At 39.9% G+C, this 26,804-nt stretch overlaps 1 protein-coding gene across 1 annotated transcript in view; it reads left to right on the top strand.

Moving 5' to 3' along the window:
• dachs (unconventional myosin-IXb-like dachs) overlaps nt 1–26,804 on the top strand; it is a 47,967-nt gene that overhangs the window by 7,056 nt on the left and 14,107 nt on the right. The window lies entirely within an intron of this gene.

The raw sequence follows: 26,804 nt of genomic DNA, 5'->3' as shown, positions 1-26,804 counted from the left end.
TAATAACGGATTTTCTCGATTGATTTAGCGAATAACTTTTACAAGTCGTATTCAAAAAAATTATAAAATATGATTGCCGCCAAAATAGGAACTAAAAAGTAAAAAAATACATTTGAAAATGGCGCTATACAGCCGCCATATTGTTTTTTTTCCAAAAAAAATCTAACCAGTATTACTTGAAATGATGTTAGGATTCTAACGATACCTCTAAAACACGAGTAGATATCTCTAAATCTGTTCAGATTGAGAAGTGCAGTAAATAATCTCGCATTCATACATACATACATACGAGTACATCTCATTACATGAAAGCATTACTTATATCTACTTTTTGGGATAGTCTAATAATGGACAAAATAAGTAAAGTACCTAAGACCGGGAGCCGCAGCAGAAACAGCTGAAAACGGCAAGCGGCGCAAGTATGCCTCTCTTATAGAGAGTTACATTTTTGTGCCGTTTGCCGTGGAGACCCGGGCCATGGAGTCTTAGTGCTAAAAAATTTTTACGAGACATTTCACCGCGATTAATAGCCTCAACTGGTGACAGAAGGGCTGGCTCATTTTTTGCGCAACGGATCAGCCTGGCTGTCCAGCGCGGAAATGCAGCCAGTATTCTTGGCACCATTCCACGCGGTCATGATTTATATAGTAATTAGATAAGGCTAGCTTTAAGTTTTATTGTATTAAAAAAAAAAAAAAAAGTACCTAAGCAAAGTAAATAATCTTCACTCACTTTAGTAACATTTAATGTTAGCCAGCTGCATGCGCGTTGATGTGCGCGTTTATATACGCTTAGCGGTTTTTGAAAATAGTGCAATGTTTTATTATTTTGAAGAACTCAAATACCGCTTTGTTATTTCAACTTTTAATTCAGTACCTAAATGTTAAAATATCAATAAGTATCAATTAAAGTAAATTGTATTATTCTTGACGTGGATTTGTGGCTAGTGGTTAGTGGTTAGTGGTTAGTGGTTAGTGGTTAGTGGTTAGTGGTTAGTGGTTAGTGGTTAGTGGTTAGTGGTTAGTGGTTAGTGGTTAGTGGTTAGTGGTTAGTGGTTACACCACACAAAAATATTAAAATGTGTTGATGAACAATTACTAATTAGTATTTTCAATTTTCAAAGTGAGATAGGTAAGTAACTATGCCAAGTGCGGTATCATATAAAAGGGCTTTACCTGTATATTCTAAAACAGATTTTTATTTATTTTTATGCATATCGCACTCAGCCGGGTTTTCGTTGCATCGAGTTTCAAATCACAACGAGCTAAGCTGATTCACACGTCCCATGACGACGGAACTCAAGAAGTTTTCACTTCAAACATCAGTTTCAGTCGATATGTTAGCTGAAGTGTATAGTCACAGAATAATATAATAGCACTGTATAGTGCACTTAGCGCCGCAGCGCCCTCGCGCGTCAACACTGACACGTTCTATGCAGGCTTGTGTCGCGTATGGAAAAAAAGGTTCTATGTTCTCTAGAGGCTTCGCATATCGCTATTTATGAGTTCTCGCACAGCACTACAGATGGCGCTGCTCCTCTGTAGAGTGTAGTTTATCAAATCTACTTATCTGTAATCTGACGATAAGTTACGTTATTATGTATGGCGATTGGCGTTTTTTGTCAAATATAGCAAAAGGAACTTATCGATTAATAAATAAATAAATACAGAAATTTAGCGTATAAATTCTTTATTTTATTGCTATGGTTTATTAGCTGTTACTAGGCACTTTTATTTTGCTTGAAGCAAATTGGATCGATCGTTCAAAATCCTTTGTAAGTTTTACAGTTTTATTCCATTGTATTTAGGGTTCCGTACCTCAAAAGTAAAAACGGAACCCTTATAGGATCACTTTGTTGTCTGTCTGTCTGTCAAGAAACCTACAGGGTACGTACTTCCCGTTGATCTAGAGTCATGAAATTTGGCAGGTAGGTAGGTCTTTTAGCTGGCATTAGGGGAAAAATCTGAAAACCGTGAATTTGTGGTTACATCACACAAAAAAAAAAATTGTGGTCATGAACTAATAATTAGTATTTTCAATTTTCGAAGTAAGATAACTATATCAAGTGGGGTATCATATGAAAGGTCTTCACCTGTGCATTCTAAAACAGATCTACCTACCTGCCAAATTTCATGATTCTAGGTCAACGGGAAGTACCCTGTAGGTTTCTTGACAGACTGACAGACAGACAGACAACAAAGTGATCCTATAAGGGTTCCGTTTTTCCTTTTGAGGAACCCTAAAAAAGGCCGAATTGAGAAACATCTCCTTTTTGGATGTCGGTTAAAGAGATAGCTATGTGACACGTAGGTAGTAGAGTAGGTACACGTGATAGAGCAGTGCCCTGTTTATCAAACATTACAAGTCTACAAGCTCACAAGTTACAAGTTACAAGAACTTTTTTACAAACTCTTGTAAATTATGTTTATCAAATAATTTCACAAGACTTGTAGGATTTACAAGACTTGTAGAACTTGTATTTTTAATTTAGAACACTTTATTTTTGCTAAATTGCAAAATAATTTTTCAACCGTAATAAATGTCGATAAAATAGAAATTACGGTACCATAACTAGTCAAGTTATTGTTAAAAATATATTTTATTTTTCAAATAATTTAATTTTGTGTTAAATAACCTATTTGTAAAACCTGTTGCTTCTTATTTTATTTACCTACCTACTTTTATTTATTCTATTTCGGTACATCAACAGGAAGTACCTACACAAAATTTAGACTTAAAATTTAGACTTAAAATTTGGAAAAATAGATAGACTTTAAAAAATTTCGCTATTCGAATTAAACTGCAAAAAATGGCGAAATCTGATTCGAAAGTTACAATTATTCTTCAATTAAGTAATTCGTGACAAAAAAGATATTTTATTTGGCGCATTTACTGATAAATTATCTAAAGACCAAAAAATAGCAGAGTGGAAAGAGATACTATTGCTATGTCAGTCGCTTGGACTTGTCTCTGCCGAAAAAGATTATGGCAGCATACTCGTATGTATATGAGACACGTTTTGGTCAAATTTAAAAAGAGCAGCATTGATAAGTTTAATAAAAGTACACCTTTGAATTATTTTATAGTTATTTTACCTATTTACTACTAGGTACTAGATAATTTAATTATTTTTTATACAATATCATACTTGCATACAACTTGTAAAATAAATTAAGAGTCAACGGAGGCTCTACAACTTTTTCGTTACAAGTTACAAGCTACAAGTTACAAAGGCATTTTTGATGAACAAAACCACAAATACAAGTGTGAAAAACACTTGTATTACAAGTGATATTACTTGTAGCTTGTAGTTTACAAGTGTAGTTTTGATTAACGCATTCTTGTAAAAATGCACAAATTTACAAGAGAAACGCTTGTAATACAAGACTTGTAACGTTTGATAAACAGGGCACAGATAAATACAAACGACTGCAAAGGGTCGACGTATGATTCATGACTCATGAGGAGGTCACATTTGTCGTCGAGCCGTTCCGCCACGAGTCACGACTCACGACTCACGACTCATCACATCACAGTACTAAACTGGAATTGTACTTTTTTGATCACCGAGTGCCTTCTTCTACGAGATACTTCTTCATTCAATGCAAATATAAAAAATATCGATCTGATACGATTCAGATCCTCGATGGGTGGGTTGGTTTCATACTTAGAAAGAGGCCGAGGTAGCAGTTTCTGCTGCGGGAGCTGCCGTAGCGGCACGGGCGTCGGGCGCTCAGGTCACAAGTATCTCCTCCTCGAGCTAACGGCGCTCCTGCGTCCTCAATAGCGCAGGTGCGGCGCGGAGCTTTCGGCGCGAGAGCTTACGAACAAACGAACCAGTCTCTCCGCCCCGCGCCCGCCGCCTCCGCCGGCCGCCCCACCTCCGCCCCACCTCCGCCCCACCTCCGCCCCGCCGCCGCACGCGCTGCGAGCTGCCGAGCGAGCTGTGGAGGAATTTCTAAAAATCATTTTCGAAGTAGGTACCTGTACCGACCGACGCGACGTTCTGGGAACAAAATGGGTAGAGTCGGTGTCGTTTAATGTATAATTCGCGCGAGTGCAGTCGTTTAGGTACTTTTTAAAATAAACGTTGAAAGTAGAGTTTAGTTTGGATCGTCGCGTTGGTGTCGTGGTGTCGTGGTGTCGTGGTGTCGCGGTGTCGTGGTGTCGTGGTGTCGCGGTGTCGTGGTGTCGTGGTGTCGGGTGCGGGGCAGTCCGCGGAGAGCCTCGCGCGAGAGAGGCCGCCTGTGCGAGAGAGCGGCGCGGCCGCCGACTGGGATGCGAACGCGCGGCCGCCATGGCCACGCTCGGCCTGTCCAAGGTGTTCATTCTCGACAAGTACTTCACCGAGCTGCAGAAGTTCTGGGAGACGGAGAAGAAGCTGCAAGGTGAGCAGTCCGCCGCCGACGGATCGCGATCTGTCCCTACCTCGGCCTTCCGACTCGGAGGCTTTCAAATTTTTACCCCGCCCGGCGATGGCCCCGCCGCCGTCCCGCCGCCGTCCCGCCGCCGTCCCGCCGCCGTCGGAGCCGCGGGGCCATCGCTGTCGGTACGGAGACCTTTGTTGTAGTCTCTCCATGAGATTATTGTCTCCCTAATGTTTCAAATGAAATTTTAAAAGAAAGAAAATACACTAAAATTATTCGTTTTTCTTGGTAAAAGCTTCTGTAATATTATTGATAAAGGTCATTGATTGTGATCCAAAGCCACGCGCCAAAAGGTATAGCAATGCAGAGTGAACGTGGGTTGCGCAACTCGCAAGCCTCTCCACGTCGTCCTAGCGGAAACTGGTCGAACAATAGTTAGACGGTAGGTAGGTATGTAGGCGCACGAGAGATCGGAGGCTGCGCTGCCGGCGCTCACACAATGCGCAGGAGGGAGGGGGTGAGGGCTTCGGTGTGGCGCGGGGGGACATTTGCAGGTAGCATAGATAGCACCCTTTGGGGCGCCGACTCTTCTGTCTGTTGGAAAGTTGGAACGAGGAAAACGCAACAGTTTGGTTGGTGTGAAATAACACAATCGAAGCAGACCAGTGCCCACTGCCCAGTGCCCAGTGGTTCGCCCCGAACGAACACTTCGCGGATGTTCGTCGTTCGCCTGTTACAATGCTGACAGCAATACAATCGAAGCAGACCAGTGCCCACTGCCCAGTGCCCAGTGGTTCGCCCCGAACGAACACTTCGCGGATGTTCGTCGTTCGCCTGTTACAATGCTGACAGCAATACAATCGAAGCAGACCAGTGCCCACTGCCCAGTGCCCAGTGGTTCGCCCCGAACGAACACTTCGCGGATGTTCGTCGTTCGCCTGTTACAATGCTGACAGCAATACAATCGAAGCAGACCAGTGCCCACTGCCCAGTGCCCAGTGGTTCGCCCCGAACGAACACTTCGCGGATGTTCGTCGTTCGCCTGTTACAATGCTGACAGCAATACAATCGAAGCAGACCAGTGCCCACTGCCCAGTGCCCAGTGGTTCGCCCCGAACGAACACTTCGCGGATGTTCGTCGTTCGCCTGTTACAATGCTGACAGCAATACAATCGAAGCAGACCAGTGCCCACTGCCCAGTGCCCAGTGGTTCGCCCCGAACGAACACTTCGCGGATGTTCGTCGTTCGCCTGTTACAATGCTGACAGCAATACAATCGAAGCAGACCAGTGCCCACTGCCCAGTGCCCAGTGGTTCGCCCCGAACGAACACTTCGCGGATGTTCGTCGTTCGCCTGTTACAATGCTGACAGCAATACAATCGAAGCAGACCAGTGCCCACTGCCCAGTGCCCAGTGGTTCGCCCCGAACGAACACTTCGCGGATGTTCGTCGTTCGCCTGTTACAATGCTGACAGCAATACAATCGAAGCAGACCAGTGCCCACTGCCCAGTGCCCAGTGGTTCGCCCCGAACGAACACTTCGCGGATGTTCGTCGTTCGCCTGTTACAATGCTGACAGCAATACAATCGAAGCAGACCAGTGCCCACTGCCCAGTGCCCAGTGGTTCGCCCCGAACGAACACTTCGCGGATGTTCGTCGTTCGCCTGTTACAATGCTGACAGCAATACAATCGAAGCAGACCAGTGCCCACTGCCCAGTGCCCAGTGGTTCGCCCCGAACGAACACTTCGCGGATGTTCGTCGTTCGCCTGTTACAATGCTGACAGCAATACAATCGAAGCAGACCAGTGCCCACTGCCCAGTGCCCAGTGGTTCGCCCCGAACGAACACTTCGCGGATGTTCGTCGTTCGCCTGTTACAATGCTGACAGCAATACAATCGAAGCAGACCAGTGCCCACTGCCCAGTGCCCAGTGGTTCGCCCCGAACGAACACTTCGCGGATGTTCGTCGTTCGCCTGTTACAATGCTGACAGCAATACAATCGAAGCAGACCAGTGCCCACTGCCCAGTGCCCAGTGGTTCGCCCCGAACGAACACTTCGCGGATGTTCGTCGTTCGCCTGTTACAATGCTGACAGCAATACAATCGAAGCAGACCAGTGCCCACTGCCCAGTGCCCAGTGGTTCGCCCCGAACGAACACTTCGCGGATGTTCGTCGTTCGCCTGTTACAATGCTGACAGCAATACAATCGAAGCAGACCAGTGCCCACTGCCCAGTGCCCAGTGGTTCGCCCCGAACAAACACTTCGCGGATGTTCGTCGTTCGCCTGTTACAATGCTGACAGCAATACAATCGAAGCAGACCAGTGCCCACTGCCCAGTGCCCAGTGGTTCGCCCCGAACAAACACTTCGCGGATGTTCGTCGTTCGCCTGTTACAATGCTGACAGCAATAACACGAAGTTCACTTCACTATTATTTATTGTGAAATTATGTTCAAAATACTAATGCCTATTAAAAATTAAAAAATTCGTTTCTTTATAATATTTATCTAATTTTAGTAAGTATTATTTGTTGTTCTAGTAGGTACAGGATATAACTGAAAATATACACAAGTTTCAATTTCTAATAGGTATGTAGCCGTTTTTGACATATGGCGTCAAATTCAAACTCCACTTTAAAGCCTCCCATTTCGTATACCTAGTAGCCGTCCGAAAAAAAGCCATCAGTTTGCATATTATGTTTAAATGAAGTAATTACGTTCAGCAATTCAGAAGTATAAGGCTGTGACAGACGAAAGGACGGACAAGTGTAATTTCACTCAAGTAGAGACAGAGAGCTCGCTTCGCTCGGTCAGTAACATTGGCGCAGGAATGTGGCTCCATGGGCAGTGGAGATTATTTCGAAGCTCTATCGGAGGCTACCGAAGTTCTCATAAGATCCTATGACGCTCTGAAACCCAGGAAATCTGTGCTTCAACTAGGTATATTTTGAAAATTATTTCGTCATCGTTTCAATCAATGGACGTCCACTGCTGGACGTAGGTGCAAAGAATAGGTCAGAACATGATTTTGTGCTGCTCGTGATTTTGGGCTACCAGCGAGTAGCAACTCGCTTGAGATCGTCTAGGAATAGAAAGATATTCTTATTAATAAACTATTACAAACACTTTAGAAGTCTGTTCAACTAGTGGAAGGTCAGCTCAAGCTGCACTCGGGTATTTTGTGGTTGCCATTCGAGATCTTGCGAAACTTCTTGTAAGTATTATTCGAAAGAATGCCCTGCGACTGAACTTTTATGAAAGAAACTTAGGTATCTGAAAGTCAAAAGTTTATCACAATTTCATTATTAACACAGGTTTTATTCCACGTATGAATCTTATCACGAGAGAAGCATGATAGTACAGCGATGGGCGATTGTTGCAAAAGAGCAATCGAATGAATCGAACAATTATTAAACAAGAGATTGTCGATTTATTCGTGTTCGCATTGATTTTCGATTCATCGTCCTAGACCAGACATCGCGATTACACAATCGAAAACAATAAAATTGATTGTTGGTCGATTGTACAATTGTTTTTGGATTGTTAGCAAATAATAACAACAACCGAATAGTTCGATTGTTACTCGAATGTATCGCGCATCGCTACAGATAGATAGCCCTGCGCGACAGTTTCGCGCTGCGCGTGTGTGCGTGGTGCGTGTGGCTGCAATTACACGGGCTCGCGGCGCACGCGCAGTTTTTGTTGCGTCCCCCCCCGCGCGCCGCGCCCCGCACGGCATTATGTCGGCCCAGCGAGCGTCGCGGGGAGAATGGAAACGCGGCAGTTTCCCGCCGCCCGCGCCAATGGAGATAGCTCGTGTCATCGATGAGTAGCTCATGCGGCGAAGCCTGAACGAGTGATTGCCTCACAACTGACTACGTACATATTTAGCGACTAGCTGATGCCCGCCCGCGTGGATTTAGGTTTTTCAAAATCCCGTGGGACCTTTTGATTTTCCAGGACCTAGCCTATCCGTGATAGCCCGTCCCCGAGATGCAACATATCTCACTACCAAATTTCGTGAAATCGTTCAAACGCATGATTCTTTAAAAATTCCGTGGCATCACCACAATTTAAGATTGTGATTCCTTACAGCATCAGGGCTGAGGAGTTGAGTCCTCCAGCTCAACGATAGTCTTCACGTGGTACCTACCTCCTATATTCGTTTCGTTTAGTTTCTAAATTCCATCAGTTTAGGTGATCAGGTCCCCTGCAGCATCAGGGTTGAGGAGTTGGAATCCAATTTTTTTATGGAACAATATTGCAAAGTTTTTCTATCGATTAAAAAAGAAACTACGCAAATCAGTTCAGTAATCTCGGAGATTTCGAAAAACTCCTCCTTTTTAAAAGTCTGTTAAAAAAGTAGCCTATGTTACTCCCTGGTTAATCCTCTACTTATCTGTGAGTCAAAGAAGTCCCGTCAAAATAGGTTCAGCCGTTCCGAAGATTAGCCCGTTCAAACAGACAGACAGAGTTTTTTTTTTAAAACGTGTAATTCAGTTATGGTACAGTTCAAATAACCATAATGAGCTTAATATGAGGTAGTTATTAAAACATTACAGACAGACACTTCAATTTTATGTATCAGTAGGTACATATATAGATTATCTCCTAAATAGGTATACAACCAAATATTCATAAAAATAAAAATATTAATAAAACCTCCTTCCAAAAACACTACAAACCGCCTTCCAAAAACACTACAAACCACCTTCCAAAAACACTACAAACCGCCTTCCAAAAACACTACAAATCGCCTTCCAAAAACACTACAAACCGCCTTCCTTCTACAAACCGCCTTCCAAAAACACTACAAAGTAAAAAATAACTTTTATATCGACACGTGTATGTATGTCAGGCGAGCTTCACGTTTTGATTTCTAGTTTATTTTAAGGGTTCCGTACCTCAAAAGGAAAAACGGAACCCTTATAGGATCACTTTGTTGTCTGTCTGTCTGTCCGCCTGTCTGTCAAGAAAACTACAGGGTACTTCCCGTTGACCCAGAATCATGAAATTTGGCAGGTAGGTGGGTCGTATTGCTGGCTTTAGGGAAAAAATCTGAAAACCGTGAATTTGTGGTCACATCACACAAAAAAAATTAAATTGTGGTCATAAACTAATAATTAGTATTTTAAATTTTTTCGAAGTAAGATAACTATATCAAGTGGGGTATCATGTGAAAGGGCTTCGTTGTGTCACTAAAGCAAGTACTGATGAGCGGGTCTTCTCTTCGCGGGGGTACGGGCCTCGAGGCATGGCCTCCTTACCCGGGTGGGGCGCAGGGCAGCTTTGTGCCCTGCTGACTGTTTTTAAGTCGGAATTACACCGACTTGGGCCTGCCAATCTTGGCTTATGGCCCTAGGGGACTTGTTCTGTGTTTGTTTAACACGCAGCCTAGACTGCTACGATGAGACACTTGGACATTTTACAGGGCGCTCACTAGGAAAGGATTCTTGAAAATTCCACTCCTAAAAATTTGTATGAAAGTTCCTCATTTTTAAAGTTAAATACTTATATCAATGAAAATCGGTATTTGGGCTTTCGGTCAAAAATGAAAAAAATAATTTTCAATTTCGGTCTCCGCCCGAAAACCGGGCTTGGCTTTCGGTCAAAAAGCAGAGGCGGGTCGCGACGCGACAGCTAGTCAGCTACTGATTTGTTATCCCGCACTTAGTATATTGATCTTCTCTGTCATCTGTCGATAAGTTATTAGCAACATTGTTATTTTATCCAAAATCGAAGGGTCTCTTACAAATAACAACGTTGTTAACTAACTAATTAACGACAGATTACAGACAGATTCGACCGTCAGTTGAGAGCTGCGTCGATCGATCGTGCGATCGATTATTGCATGCAAGAGATGAATGTACGATGCTACACGGCATTTTCCAATTTTAGGGTTCCGTATTTTAAAAGTAAAAAGGAACCCTTATAGGATCACGTCGTTATCTGTCCGTCTATCTGTCAAGAAACTTATAGGGTATTTTCCGTAACCCGTTGACCTAGAATCATAAAATTTGGCACGTAGGTAGGTCTCATAGCACTCATAAGGGGGAAATCCGAAAACCGTGAATTTGTGGTTAGGTACATCACAAAACAAAATTAAATTATTTGTTCATACAAATAATTAGATACTATTTTCAACTATTAAAGTACCCAACCTGGTATACTATACCAAGTGGGGTATTATATGAAATGGCTTTACCTGTACATTCTAAAACAGATTTTTATTTATTTTTATGCATAGTAGTTTTTGATTTATCTTGCAAAATGTGGAGAAAATACGACTGTAGTACGGAATTCTCGGTGTGCGAGTCTGACTCGCACTTGGCTGCTTTTTACCGTTCAATGCAATCATAGAGAGACTATAGATAGCACACTTGATTGTCTTTCAATACCTGTTAGTCGTATTTTACAAGTAAGTTGGAAACTAATTGATTTATTTATGAGTTAGGAAAAGGCTTGATCTGTCTATTGTTAATGTTATTCTATACGCTTTTAGCTACTTATGTCATGTATCTTCTTTCCTTGGCACCATTCCACGCGAACATGATTTGTGCAGTAATTAGATAAAGTTAGCTTTAGGTTTGGGGCCGATTCTCTTGTACACAATCTCTAAACTAAACTAAATTAACAGGTCTAAATCTAGTGCTATCCTTTTCCGCAAGCAACATTATGAAAGGGATAGCAATAGATTTAGACGTGTCGTTTTAGTTTAGTTTAGAGATTGTGTACAATGGAATTAGCCACATTGGGGCCGATTCTCTTGTACACAATCTCTAAACTAAACTAAATTAACAGGTCTAAATCTAGTGCTATCCTTTTCCGCAAGCAACATTATGAAAGGGATAGCAATAGATTTAGATGTGCCATTTTAGTTTAGTTTAGAGATTGTGTACAACGGAATTAGCCACACTGTAACACTATTCTCTCCTCACTAAGAAAAAGATTTTAAGAAATTCTATTCAAGCAAAGTCGGGGCGGGTCAGCTAGTAATTATAACATGACAATAATATATGAATTCTGTACCTTCACACACTATAGCATAATTGTACGGAAGGTGTGACACATAACATTATGTGAACTGCATTCCGGCGCTCGCGGCTCGCGGCTCGCGGCGCGCGGCTCGCGGCTCGCGGCTCGCGGCGCGCGGCTCGCGGCTCGCGGCTCGCGGCGGAACAAAAGACGTCAACGCGCACGCGACGCGCCGCATTTTTGAACTGTACCGTTTCGAACCCATACTAATAATCCATACTATAATATTATAAATGCGAGAGTGTGTCTGTCCGTCTGTCTGTCTGTCTGTCTGCCTGTCTGTCTGCTAACTTTTCACGGCTCAACGGCTTAACCGATTTTGATGCAATTTGGTAAAGAGGTAGCTTACATCCCGGGGAAGGACATAGGCTACTTTTTATCCCGTAAAATCAAAGAGTTCCCACGGGATTTTTGAAATCCACGCGGCCGAAGTCGAGGGCATCATCTAGTCTATAAATATATAAAAGAGAAATACCACTCACTCACTCACTGACTAATCACGAAATCTCAGGAACTATAAAGCCTACAAACTTGAAATTTGGAAGGTAGGTTTTTTCTAGGACGTAGGTGTCAGCTAAGAAACGGTTTTGAGAACACTCCCCCGCCCCCTTTCGAAGGTTGTATGAAAGTCCTATATTATTGAAGTTAGAGACATGAAAATCGACATTTAGGTTATTAGCTTTAAATAATAAAAATCTGTATAAGTCAATTTGAGAAACTCCCCCCCCCCTTAAGGGAGGTGAAATAGGGGGGATTTTTTTAATAGAAAAGTAGTGAAGAAACTATTGTTATTTTTACTTGAAATTTGAAACGTAGGTTCTTTCTAGGGGGTAGGTATCAGATAAGAAAGGATCTAACTAAATTCTCCCCCTAAGGAGGTGAAATGGGGGTTGAAAAGTTATATAAAAATCCTATGGTTTTGAAGTTAGAGATATGAAAATTGGCATTTAGGTATTCTGGGTTCCGTGCCTTAAGGTGAGACTGAGTGAGTAGGTAAGTGAAGCCTTTTGCAGCGGGAAAATTTCAGATCTCATAAGAAACCAGAAATTTTACGCGTACGAAGTCGCGAGCAACTGCTAGTTTACTATATTCTAAGCTAAGTGGTGATAACCTACGACGTTTGGGGGGTCCAGGGCTCGCTCGCAGGCGCACGCGTGTGTTACTTTTCGCATGCATGTCCGTTCTAAACAATTAAATATAATATAATTTATTGAACTTAATTTACTAAACAGCAACATAACAAATGCTGCAAATGTTCATGGGCGGCGGTAATCACTTAACATCAGGTGCTCAGGGACCCACCTGCTCGTTTGCTCGCTGTCTCACCTACTTGACAGAGTTCTCCATAATGTTCTCAAAGGTGCGTGTTTGTCAATTCATGTGGCCATCGTGGTAGACTGTGGCCTAACCATTCTCATTCTATGAGGAGACTCGTGCTTAGAAGGGAGCCGGCGATGGGTAGATCGCGATGATGATATTCTAAGCCTTAGAATCTGATTTAGCAGGTTTATATGGGATCGTTGGAGACAGGCTCGGCGGCCGGCGCTGACCGACATACGAACTCCGTGCTCGTAGCTCGTAGGGCAATATAATGGAAACCGGTTGTAATTTGTGTAAGTTCACATTTTCTGTCAGGCTCATACAAAATACGTAAGTTATCAAATGAATCCGGTTTAGCCTTTTATTTGGAAAAAAATTAAGGAGAATGTTCTTGTTAAATTTTTTGTGAATATAGTTTTGCGTAGAAGCCGCTTTGAGTTGACTTTGCTTAATACTTAAATGCTTTTCGTTGCCAACAAAGTACTTTATGATTTCGATTTATCATCATCATTATCAACCGATAGATTTCTACTGTTGGATATAGGTCTCTTGTTCCACTTCCATCACACGCCACGGTCTTGGGCCGCCACCGCGCCGCGCCGCCTGGATCCAGCGGCTCCCTGCAACTCGTTTGATGTCGTCTGCCCACCTATTGGGGGTCACCATTCTACCACCTTGGGACCCAAAACTCTATCGGTTGTTCGTACTATTTACTCTGCCCATTGCCACTTGAGCTGCTTGAGCAGCTTCGCAATACGTTGAGCTATGATTGTTACTTTGGTCTACGGATGCCCTCCATTCTGATTTGATCACGTAGAGAAACTCCATAGCTCTATCGCCCGCTGACTGACTCTGAGCTTTCTTAAGACGTCCATAGTTAGCAGCCATCTCTCGGATCCGTATACTTAATATTATCGGCACTGGCAACACGCACTGCTCGAAGACTTTAGTCTTCAAGCTCTGAGGGTATCTGAACGCTGTCCAGTCAAGTTGGATTCGGCAGCTCGAGACATCCCATCGATGAACAATATTGATAGTACGCATGATCTCGCTCATCTAAATATGAATAAAAAAAATAAAATAAAAAAAATCTTTTTTATTCGAATAAACTTTTACAAGTACTTACGAATAGTCGGATGCATCTACCACTGGTTCAGAATGCCTTTCCTACCGAGAAGAACCAGCAAGAAACTCGGCGGTTGCTCTTTTCAAATATTTGATGTAGGTACAAGATTATGCCATGTATAAAATACTAAATAGTATTTGCAGTCTTGTGCGTCGCCGGAACGAGCTGCAGGTCAAATCCATGCTCTTTTATCATTTAGATAATGTTCAATTGTGTAATATGCTTTTTTTAGGAGCATATTTTTAATAGATTTTATAAATTTGTGTAAAGGTAAGTCCAAAATAGTTTGCGGGATTTTATTATAAAAGGTAATACCCATACCCACAAATGACTTTTGGACTTTCCTGAGGCGGAAGATAGGAGCCGCAAGTTTGTCTCTGTTTCTAGTTAGCCTATTGTGTAGTGTGACGTTGTAAATTTTGAACTACTAATTAGCGTTTCGCTTTTAATAAAAATTTATTTTTTTCAAAGTATGTTGGTGCCACCTAGCATCAAGGTGCAGAACTACGCGTGGGTCGATGTTCAGAGTTCATTCGAGCCACAATAGATGGCGTTTGCTTCGTTGTCAATTGTCGTAAAAATAAAACAAAATAATTAAATAAAACCATAATATCATTTGTTTATTGTTAAGTCATTAACAAAACGGTTCTTATAATATATCCTTAGGTTCCGCAAATATTCAAAAATGAATTGGCTTCATGATCAAACTAACTGAGAGCGGCGACACTCGGGTTGCGTCAGGCAACACCGATAGGTGAGATTTAGAATTTTCCTGGAGTCAACATGTGAAGACGAATTTTTTTTTCGTTCCAGGAAAATCTCATTCTTTTTCGCCCATGGCTTCGCCTGGGAAAATACAATAGTTGTAGGTTTTGGTCATCCTAACGTGTTTCAATGTTTCATCAATTATGGTGAGTGAAAAATCAAGTAATGTGGATTCGACAAAATGGCGGTTTGGTTAGAGAAAATCCTAATTTTATGATTTCATTCCAGTTCCAGTTATTTTATCTTCCCAAATAAATGAGGATAATGGGTTGTGGGTGGACTTCTGAAAACCATTGGTGGCCAGGAGTTCAATAGGTGAGTTGTGTTTGATCGGGAAAATTCCACGTGTCGAAATTTTCACACAGCACAAATTATAATCTTGTTTTTTCTTTGTTACAGGGTTTTCGTATTTACGTTTACGTTTTACGTTTAGCTTCAGTTTTCCGTTTTAGTTTTCCGTTTGTGTTTTCGGTTTTCGTATTTATTTCTTTTGCACATTCACGTTGACAACTTAATTGCTATGGATAAGACTTGGTAAAAATCTTTGTAATGAAACATTTCGGTTGTGAAGAATCAAATAAATTGAGTTTTGGATCTTGGCCGATGCCGTCCAGCTACCTTGCAGTCTTCGCACCTACAAGTAAGCAAATGTTTGTATCCTGCAACAGTTTAGTGAACCTTCTTAGTGTATGTGTACAGTAAGAACCCTGTCTTTACTACTGAGCTTTTATTTTGAAACAATTTTATGAATTTTACTGTGTCATTGTCTATTCCATGCCAATGGCATCTTAAATTTAAAACATAGATCTTATGTACTATCTACCTAAGTCATTCTAATGTATCTAAATTAAGTCTTGGCATTAAGCTAGAATAACTAAGCATTATTAGCCATCACTATGTATTAAGCGACCCCGGTAAAAGTTACATTAAAAACAATTTTGCCTAACATCTAGCAAATTTCATTTATAACACCTCATATACATTACAAGGGAGTCGACGGCTAGCTTCTATTCTTTACTAGGTAGATAGATCAAATAAAGTAAATTATTATTTTCCTCTAATCTTTGTAAGGTGGTAGATTATTCCGTATCCGGGTATATTTCTATTCCGCCCAATTTACCACCCTTACAAATGGCGCCCGAACGTTTTTTTATATAGTTATTTCAGTATATTTTGAGAAATTTTGTGAATTTTATGAAATGTACTCCGCTGATTGTACAATTTTCTAAGTAGTGACACATTGCAAAGAGCACTAAGCTGTTTTTATGGTTAACTAACTAAATAATAACTAATAGTTAGAAATTTTGTTTGATAGTTTAAGTAATTTTCTGAGTATAGTCCAACAGTGGTTGTTTCTTATTTAATTAACACATTATAAATGGTGTTTATGCCGTTCAATTATGTTATTTGACTTACCTTGGAGGTGTATAAGTGAATGTTTGCCTTCAGTTTAGTAATAAACATTGCTTAACTGAGTTGTTGTTGGGTATTGCTTTCAATAGTAAGTACATCTTATGTTTGAAAATTCCGGTAACTTAGTATAATTAAAGTTTTGAAACGCTATGTCCTGTTAACTAGTTACACACATACATTTATAAATACTAAGAGTTACAACTTGTGAAACTAAATATATAAACTATATTCAGAGATTACATTAAGTTCAAGTAGGAAGTTATGAACAATTTTTTTTCAGTGACTTGATACTTCATTATTTTGTTGAAATTTTGTTTAGAGCTGTGTTAAGGTTATGATAAAAGCTACTTCACACACAAAACATGTTAAGTTTAATTGAATGCTGGTAGTTTAAAGTGACATTTAGAAACAGATTTTGTTGTATTTTAGGTTATGTGTTAAAAGTGTAAAGTAACAGCCATCAAACCATTGCACAATCTCTTTGTTTTTTTGAAAGATAATATGCTAGTCAGAGTTCATTGCAACTTTGTTGCCTGTTTACTTTTGTAATTGTAAAGGTTGTAACACACTGTGTACTCATAAAGGTGATACTGCACCTTACAATCATTTATTCAATTTTGGGAAGTTTTATTTTGTTATATTTTGTTTACTATAGTAATAATATGTGCTTGTATTATTAACAATATTTTGGAATAGGAACATAATTGATAAAATAGTTAGGATAGACTTAAGAATATTGTTTTTGTTGTGTATTTTGCTTGTGTATATTTAATAGTTTAAATAACTTCTTTTGTGTTTGTGTTTAACCAATTTGTATAAGGCTAAACATAGACAGTTACACAAGCTCGATATTTTGTTAAATGTGTTTTGACTTAACACAATGGAACAGACTTTTGCCCAGTTTCATTCACTTTTGAAGGACGAATTGTGTTATGAGGTATCCATTCGTTCCGAAACTCCAGCACCTACAGTGCTAGGTTTAAAGAAACAGTTAAAACAATTAATTCAGGAAATTCCTTCTGAATCAATTTTAGAGACGGATTTCACTTCTGAAAGTGAGTTAGGGGTTATTACTAAAAAACTTCAAGACTTAGAAGATTTATTAAAAAAGTGTTCTGACACTAAAGATAGACATGCCCTCTGTAGGTCTAAAGCTTTAGCTTCACATTTGTACTTTAGAATTTTGAGAATACAGTGTTCCGAACTCAGCTTAATAAGTAGGAAGAGTGAATTACATACAAAGTTGCAGAGTTTGATTTCCAGATTAGATGCTGACAATGAGTCGTCTCACGACGAATCACTGGATTCCGAGAGTACCGCCGTTGACTGCACTGGTGATAAAAATGTTGCCAAGTGGAAGTTACATTTCAACGGACAGGGTGATCCGCGCAGTTTCATCGAACGCGTTGAGGAATATAAAAGATCTTATGGCGTTTCAGATGGAAAATTATTTGTTTCTGCATTTCATCTTTTTACAGGCCGAGCATTGTTATGGTACAGAGGCAACAAATGTCAAGTTTCGTCTTGGTCAGAATTGAAAACTTTATTTTTAGAGGAATTTGATGCAGTAGATTATGACTACAGGTTGCTAGGTGAAATTCGAGCAAGAACACAAGGCTCTGAAGAACCTGTGTCTATCTATTTCGCTGTAATGTTTTGCATGTTTTCAAGGTTGTCAACACCACTTTCCGAAGAACAAAAGTTACAAATTTTATTACATAATATTCGCCCTTTTTACTCAGAACAATTAGCTCTTGTTGACATTAAGTCTGTCGCAATGTTGAAGGAAAAGTGTCGCAAACTAGAGGCTGCGAGGCAGCGTTCCGCCTTATTTTCTGAGCCTACTAACAGTAAGGCAACTTTAAGTTCAGAGTTTGCTTACAAACAAGTGACAAAACAGATAAACACACTTTCAGTCACACCTGCACCTAAGGTTGATACAAGTAAAGGCACTAATTTTACGAAAACAAATAAACAACTATGTTACAAGTGCGGCAAGGGTAACCATTCCTTTAAATTTTGCAGGACAGTTCCGAAATTTATTAGATGTTTTTCGTGTGGACGTCAGAACTTTACAGTAAAGACATGTCCAAGTTGTAGTAAAAAGGCGACTAGTAAACCCGCTCCGGACAAAAATTCAAAAAACTAATTAGTAAGAACTGTGCAGAGACACAAGTAAAGAACTTGGTCATTAACAACAAAACATCCCTTTTACCTGACACAGTTCTGTATTCAGTGGATAAACGAGACTTTAGGCCACATTTAAAGGTTTTTGTTGACGGTTTTGAGATTACAGGTTTACTAGATTCCGGTGCTTGCGCGTCAATTTTGGGTAACCAGGCGCACAAGGTTTTTTTGAGATTCGGTTATAAATTGCATAGCAGTATTGATACCACATTTTCAGTGGCAAATGGAGACAAACTTGATTGCATGGGTTATATGTTTATTCCGATTACTTATAATTCCGTAACTCACATAATAAAATTTTTTGTAGTACCCTCTATAATAGCGGATGTTATTTTTGGTTGTGACTTTTGGAAAACATTTCAGTTAGCCCCTGGCATTTTTGATAATTTAGAATTAATTAAGGCACCTTCTCAATTTTACAATATTTGTGCGATTGATAATGAACAAATTCATACCATCACTTCTTTTGAAAACTTATCATCTCAACAGAAAGAATTAGCCCAGTCTGTAGTAAATAAATTTTTAGATATTTCTTCAACGAAAATTGGATTGGGTAGAACAAAATTAATTGAACATGTTATTGACACCGGTGATGCCTTGCCAATAAAAATAAAACAATATCCACTTTCTCCCGAAAAGAAGGAAGCTTTAAGTAAAGAGTTAGATAGGATGCTGGAAATGGACGTAGTTACTCCGAGTGAAAGCCCTTGGAATAACCCAGCAATTTTAGTGAAAAAGGCAAATGGAGACTGGAGATTTTGCCAAGATTGCAGGAAATTAAATTCAGTGACAAAGGGGGATTCATACTCAATACCGTACATTCCACAAATTCTAGATAGCTTGAAAGAGGCAAGGTTTTTATCATCGATTGATTTAAGTTCAAGTTTCTGGCAAATTCCGTTAGCTAACGACTCTCAGGAAAAAACCAGTTTTACAGTTCCTGGTAGAGGGTTATTCAAATTTAAAGTCATGCCGTTTGGCCTATGCGGTGCACCAGCACGACAGCAGAGGTTAATGGACCAGTTATTTAATCAAAATTTTTGTAGTGATATTGAAAATGGAATAGTATTTTGTTATATAGATGATATTGTTATTTGTTCTGCTGATTTTGAAACCCATTTAATTTTATTAAACAGAGTTCTGGATAAACTAAAAATGGCTCAACTATCCATAAATTTTGATAAATGTAATTTTTTTAGAAACTCTTTGAAATATTTAGGGTATATAGTGGATGAATTTGGTTTACGCACAGATCCTGGAAAAGTTGCCGCAGTTTTGAACTTTCCGACCCCAAAAACTGCACAGGAGGTAAAGATTTTCCTAGGCACTTGTTCTTGGTACAGGCGCTTTATTAGGAATTTTTCAACCATCGCTGCACCACTCAATAGACTAACGAGTAAAGGAAAGAACGCACCTAAATTTGAGTGGAGCGAACAGGCAGAGGTAGCATTTAATACATTGAAGAATGCGTTGGTAACCGCACCTGTTCTTGCGGTACCGAATTTTGAAAAACCATTCAAAATACATTGTGATGCTTCTGCATATGGTGTTGGCGGTATGCTAACGCAAGAAACCGATGGTTGCGATCATCCCATTGCGTATGTCAGTAGGAGCCTAAATAAAAACGAAAGGAATTACAGCGCGACGGAACGCGAGGCTCTAGCTGTGATTTTTGCAGTGGAGAAATTTCAGGCTTATTTTGGTTCCAAGCCAGTCACAATTATCACAGACCATGCATCCCTAAAGTGGTTCTTAAATTTAGAAAATCCCTCAGGACGACTCGCCAGATGGGGTTGTAGATTATCACAGTATAATTTTGTTATCGAACATAGGAAGGGTTGTGATAATGTAGTTCCGGATACCTTGTCGAGACTCATACACGTAGATGTAGTTGGTGATCGTAATGATAACTCTAGTCAACAAGTTTTGGTAGATGACTGGTATGACAAAACATTTAATGGCTGTAAAATCAATCCAGCAAATTTTCCGAATTTTTGTATTTTGAACGATAAACTATATCGTTACAGTAAATGTAAATACCAGCTTCTCAGTGAGTTCGACTGGAAAGAGGTAGTCCACAAGAACGACATCCTTAGAATTATGCAACAAAACCATGCAGATGCAACTGCAGGTCATTTTGGTGTGTTCAAAACTCATCGCAGATTATCCCTCAGATATTTTTGGCGTGGTATGTATAAGGACGTGGTTGAGTACGTTAAGAATTGTGATACTTGCTCTGCGTATAAACACACGACATCAGCCACTCCAGGTCTGCTAGGGAAGCCTAAAGTCTGCGAGAGACCTTTTCAGGTCATTTCGGCTGATTTAGTCGGACCTTTGCCTAGGTCTAAATCAGGATTTACATTTCTTTTTGTGGTGACGTGTTGTTTTTCGAAATATACAATGTTGTTTCCGTTACGGCGTGCCACAGGTGCCGCTGTTGTTAAAGCGCTAGAGAATTTTGTATTTTTGAACCATAGTGTTCCAGAGACTGTGATTGTGGACAATGGGTCCCAATTTACAGGATCTGAATTCCGTAATCTCATTAAGCGTTATAATATTCCGAAATTACACTACACACCACTGTACACTCCGCAAGTTAACCTTGTTGAGAGGTACAATAAGGTTGTTATGACTGCTGTAGCCGCTTTTGTGAAAGATAACCACAGGTCCTGGGACGAAAACCTGTACAAGGTCCAGTTCGCCATAAACAGTGCGGTTAATGAATCCACTGGATTCTCCCCGTTCTTCCTTGTCCACGCTAGAGAACCGGTTTTAAATGGTTCCTTCTATAAGGACACGGATAAGGAGTACGAGGCCGGAATTCCAAGGGAGGAATACGCAGGAAAGTTTGGAACTTTGGAGGACATATTTGGTCAGGTTAGGAGAAATTTGTTTCAGGCTCATGCAGAGTATGCAACGCATTACAACTTAAGGCGTAGGTCTGCAAGCTATTCTGTTGGGGATATAGTGTGGAAAAAGACCTATCCACAAAGCGACGCTACAAATTTTTTCGCAGCTAAGCTGGCACCTAAGTATGAAAAGTGCAGGGTTGTCAAGGTTTTGTCACCTTTGGTTTATGAACTAGTTAGAGTAGCTGACAACCACCCAATAGGCACTTGGCATATTAAGGATATTAAGAAGTAGATATTTGCCATTACTTAGTTTGGTCTAAACTGTTTGAATATTTAAGTTATCAATATTCAATTAGGAATTTGTATGAGTGTAGTGATGTTCTGAATTAACAGTTACATTACCATGGTTCAGTTGAGGAGGAATGTAGTGGATGTATGTAGGGATGAATATGTGATGATTGGAATGCTTGTGGTAGACCAACCGGTTGAGAAAGTAAAAATGCAAATATCGTACTTTGGGGATAACGAAAAGGGGGGGGTTTTGTGTTTTGTTTTCGTTTTCCTTCTAGATAATGGATCATTTCTGTTATTTTTCCGATTCTGTTCCGAGATCTATTTTCTAGGAGAGTTATTTCGTTTTTTTTTCTCATATTCCGATTTTGATTCGGTTTTATTTTTCCGAATGGGATAGAGAACGGTTGCCATATCAGATGGACCCGTTCACAACCAGTTTTTCCGTATTTGTTGAGTAACAAATATTACGATGGTAGTTTAAAAGAGTGAACCACCGTAGGCCTAGACGCATTCTATCAGTCAGCTGAAGAATGATGCCAAGATGTTTCCACTCAAGTGTCGTAGACACCATGAAGTTTTTTTGTATATATTCTTTTTAGAAGTTAGGGTTGTGTAGTTAAGTATAATGTATAAAACCTTACACTGTTTTCAGTATATTTATTTTGTTAGACAATTTTCCTTGTTAGTAGTAGATGTGCGTTCACGCGTAACTTCTGTGTTTTTTTTTGTTTGTTTGTTTCAGGCAAATTGTTAGTAGTTGTTGGATGACGCTGAGGGCAGCGTGGTTCAACCTGTTGAACCTTTTCGTAGGAGGGGAAGTATTGTGACGTTGTAAATTTTGAACTACTAATTAGCGTTTCGCTTTTAATAAAAATTTATTTTTTTCAAAGTATGTTGGTGCCACCTAGCATCAAGGTGCAGAACTACGCGTGGGTCGATGTTCAGAGTTCATTCGAGCCACAATAGATGGCGTTTGCTTCGTTGTCAATTGTCGTAAAAATAAAACAAAATAATTAAATAAAACCATAATATCATTTGTTTATTGTTAAGTCATTAACAAAACGGTTCTTATAATATATCCTTAGGTTCCGCAAATATTCAAAAATGAATTGGCTTCATGATCAAACTAACTGAGAGCGGCGACACTCGGGTTGCGTCAGGCAACACCGATAGGTGAGATTTAGAATTTTCCTGGAGTCAACATGTGAAGACGAATTTTTTTTTCGTTCCAGGAAAATCTCATTCTTTTTCGCCCATGGCTTCGCCTGGGAAAATACAATAGTTGTAGGTTTTGGTCATCCTAACGTGTTTCAATGTTTCATCAATTATGGTGAGTGAAAAATCAAGTAATGTGGATTCGACAAAATGGCGGTTTGGTTAGAGAAAATCCTAATTTTATGATTTCATTCCAGTTCCAGTTATTTTATCTTCCCAAATAAATGAGGATAATGGGTTGTGGGTGGACTTCTGAAAACCATTGGTGGCCAGGAGTTCAATAGGTGAGTTGTGTTTGATCGGGAAAATTCCACGTGTCGAAATTTTCACACAGCACAAATTATAATCTTGTTTTTTCTTTGTTACAGGGTTTTCGTATTTACGTTTACGTTTTACGTTTAGCTTCAGTTTTCCGTTTTAGTTTTCCGTTTGTGTTTTCGGTTTTCGTATTTATTTCTTTTGCACATTCACGTTGACAACTTAATTGCTATGGATAAGACTTGGTAAAAATCTTTGTAATGAAACATTTCGGTTGTGAAGAATCAAATAAATTGAGTTTTGGATCTTGGCCGATGCCGTCCAGCTACCTTGCAGTCTTCGCACCTACAAGTAAGCAAATGTTTGTATCCTGCAACAGTTTAGTGAACCTTCTTAGTGTATGTGTACAGTAAGAACCCTGTCTTTACTACTGAGCTTTTATTTTGAAACAATTTTATGAATTTTACTGTGTCATTGTCTATTCCATGCCAATGGCATCTTAAATTTAAAATATAGATCTTATGTACTATCTACCTAAGTCATTCTAATGTATCTAAATTAAGTCTTGGCATTAAGCTAGAATAACTAAGCATTATTAGCCATCATTCTGTATTAAGCGACCCCGGTAAAAGTTACATTAAAAACAATTTTGCCTAACATCTAGCAAATTTCATTTATAACACCTCATATGCATTACAAGGGAGTCGACGGCTAGCTTCTATTCTTTACTAGGTAGATAGATCAAGTAAAGTAAATTAAAATTATTTTTTTTTTCCTCTAATCTTTGTAAGGTGGTAGATTATTCCGTATCCGGGTATATTTCTATTCCGCCCAATTTATCACCCTTACAAATTGGTTTTTTTTTTCTTATTTAATTAAATTTGTAAGGGTGGTAAATTGGGCGGAATAGAAATATACCCGGATACGGAATAATCTACCACCTTACAAAGATTAGAGGAAAATAATAATTTACTTTATTTGATCTATCTACCTAGTAAAGAATAGAAGCTAGCCGTCGACTCCCTTGTAATGTATATGAGGTGTTATAAATGAAATTTGCTAGATGTTAGGCAAAATTGTTTTTAATGTAACTTTTACCGGGGTCGCTTAATACATAGTGATGGCTAATAATGCTTAGTTATTCTAGCTTAATGCCAAGACTTAATTTAGATACATTAGAATGACTTAGGTAGATAGTACATAAGATCTATGTTTTAAATTTAAGATGCCATTGGCATGGAATAGACAATGACACAGTAAAATTCATAAAATTGTTTCAAAATAAAAGCTCAGTAGTAAAGACAGGGTTCTTACTGTACACATACACTAAGAAGGTTCACTAAACTGTTGCAGGATACAAACATTTGCTTACTTGTAGGTGCGAAGACTGCAAGGTAGCTGGACGGCATCGGCCAAGATCCAAAACTCAATTTATTTGATTCTTCACAACCGAAATGTTTCATTACAAAGATTTTTACCAAGTCTTATCCATAGCAATTAAGTTGTCAACGTGAATGTGCAAAAGAAATAAATACGAAAACCGAAAACACAAACGGAAAACTAAAACGGAAAACTGAAGCTAAACGTAAAACGTAAACGTAAATACGAAAACCCTGTAACAAAGAAAAAACAAGATTATAATTTGTGCTGTGTGAAAATTTCGACACGTGGAATTTTCCCGATCAAACACAACTCACCTATTGAACTCCTGGCCACCAATGGTTTTCAGAAGTCCACCCACAACCCATTATCCTCATTTATTTGGGAAGATAAAATAACTGGAACTGGAATGAAATCATAAAATTAGGATTTTCTCTAACCAAACCGCCATTTTGTCGAATCCACATTACTTGATTTTTCACTCACCATAATTGATGAAACATTGAAACACGTTAGGATGACCAAAACCTACAACTATTGTATTTTCCCAGGCGAAGCCATGGGCGAAAAGAAGTGAGATTTTCCTGGAACGAAAAAAATTCGTCTTCACATGTTGACTCCAGGAAAATTCTAAATCTCACCTATCGGTGTTGCCTGACGCAACCCGAGTGTCGCCGCTCTCAGTTAGTTTGATCATGAAGCCAATTCATTTTTGAATATTTGCGGAACCTAAGGATATATTATAAGAACCGTTTTGTTAATGACTTAACAATAAACAAATGATATTATGGTTTTATTTAATTATTTTGTTTTATTTTTACGACAATTGACAACGAAGCAAACGCCATCTATTGTGGCTCGAATGAACTCTGAACATCGACCCACGCGTAGTTCTGCACCTTGATGCTAGGTGGCACCAACATACTTTGAAAAAAATAAATTTTTATTAAAAGCGAAACGCTAATTAGTAGTTCAAAATTTACAACGTCACAGTAGATCACCAATTTCATTGTAACTAAGAATATTTTGTCTTACAAAAATTATGTTATTATAAATATATTGAGAGGCTACAGTAAGGATATCTATTTCCTTAAATTTCTCTCGAAGGGAATCGCGTGGTCTTAAGTTATAAATTGCGCGTATTGCCCTTTTTTGTAATACAAAAATTCTCCCAATATCTGCCGCTTTACCCCATATTAAGATTTCATAAGACATAATACTATGGAAGTAAGCAAAATATACTATCTTTGCGGTTTCCACGTCAGTTAGCTGCCGAGTCTTTCTAACAGCGTAAGCAGCAGAGCTCAATTTGCTAGCAAGAGTTTGATATATGGGTGCCCCATTGAAGCGCATTTAAGGTTATCCCCAAAAATGTTGTAGTCTCTTCTATTTTCAATGTATCGTTATTTAATAAATATAAATTAATGTTACTTGTGTTCTTGGTATTGGGCAGTGCGAATTCAACACACTTAGTTTTTTTTGCATTTAAAAGTAAATTATTTACGGTAAACCAGTGAGTTACCTGAGATATGGCACTACTTACATCGTCAAAATTTAAATGTAAAGACGCATGTCACCGTTTCGGAGCAGCTAGATAACTAAATTCCTGTGAACCGGAATCCGCCGTCAGCCGTGCGACGAACAGAATCTGTTCTGTGCGATGATCAGCATGTGTCGGTGTGACAGCGTCGCCCGAGGCGAGGTGCGGTGTGCGGTGTGCGGTGTGCGGTGTGCGGTGTGACAGGCGGCCGGGTTTTTTTGCCATCCTTCCCGAACACGGCCTATAATCCTACACGTAGCAATTTTCAAGTATTAATTAAAAAAAGGACCAGTTATAATAAATTAAAGTAAAAACTCAATGAAAAAAATTTGGAGTTTCTCTTTTTTTTTTGAAATCCTAACCGAATTCAATTCTAGAATGCTACTTATTTGGTAGGCAACAGGATGGTTCATCATGGTTAGCTACTATGATAAACAAACATCTGAGATTGCCTGGTATTTGTCCATTGCGTGTTGGTGTCTAATTAAAGAGCATGCAAATACTCATTATGCAGAAGCGCAACCAGTTATGATTTGCGCAACGCACGTCGGAGACAAAAGCTCAGTGCAACTCGCCCACTCGCCCACTCGCCCACTCGCCCACTCGCCCACTCGCCCAGTGCTACAGCTAGCAGCGGGTACAGCTCGCGCGAGCACAACAAAAGCTGTGTCCGAACATTCCTCGCGGGCGGCGAGGAGGCGTCCTTCGATACCACCAATAAAAAGGATTTCGAAACGAGTTCTAACTCGTGCGGCACAAGGTCGGAAATAGCACACGCGCCGGAGCCGGAGGACGGCGGCCGCTAGGACCGGTCGCGCCTTCCCCCCTCCCTCCCAGTTCCGCAGCTCTCGCCGTCCCTCCACAGAAACGACACAGGATACTACGGCATACCTTTCTAATAACTATGGCTACGGCACTACTTTATTGGCATTTAAATTTTCTACGAGACGTTTAGGCTGGTTGATTACTAAGTATGCATGGTGGAAAGCGATGACGAGGTTCAAGTTAGAAGGCGACAAGTTTGACTCTCGCTTTGAGCCCATA

The sequence above is a fragment of the Maniola hyperantus genome, chromosome 14 (assembly GCF_902806685.2).
Source record: "Maniola hyperantus chromosome 14, iAphHyp1.2, whole genome shotgun sequence".
NCBI classification, from domain to species: domain Eukaryota; kingdom Metazoa; phylum Arthropoda; class Insecta; order Lepidoptera; family Nymphalidae; genus Maniola; species Maniola hyperantus.
Note: the sequence above shows the minus strand (reverse complement) of the source record. Positions and strands in the feature narration are given on the sequence as shown.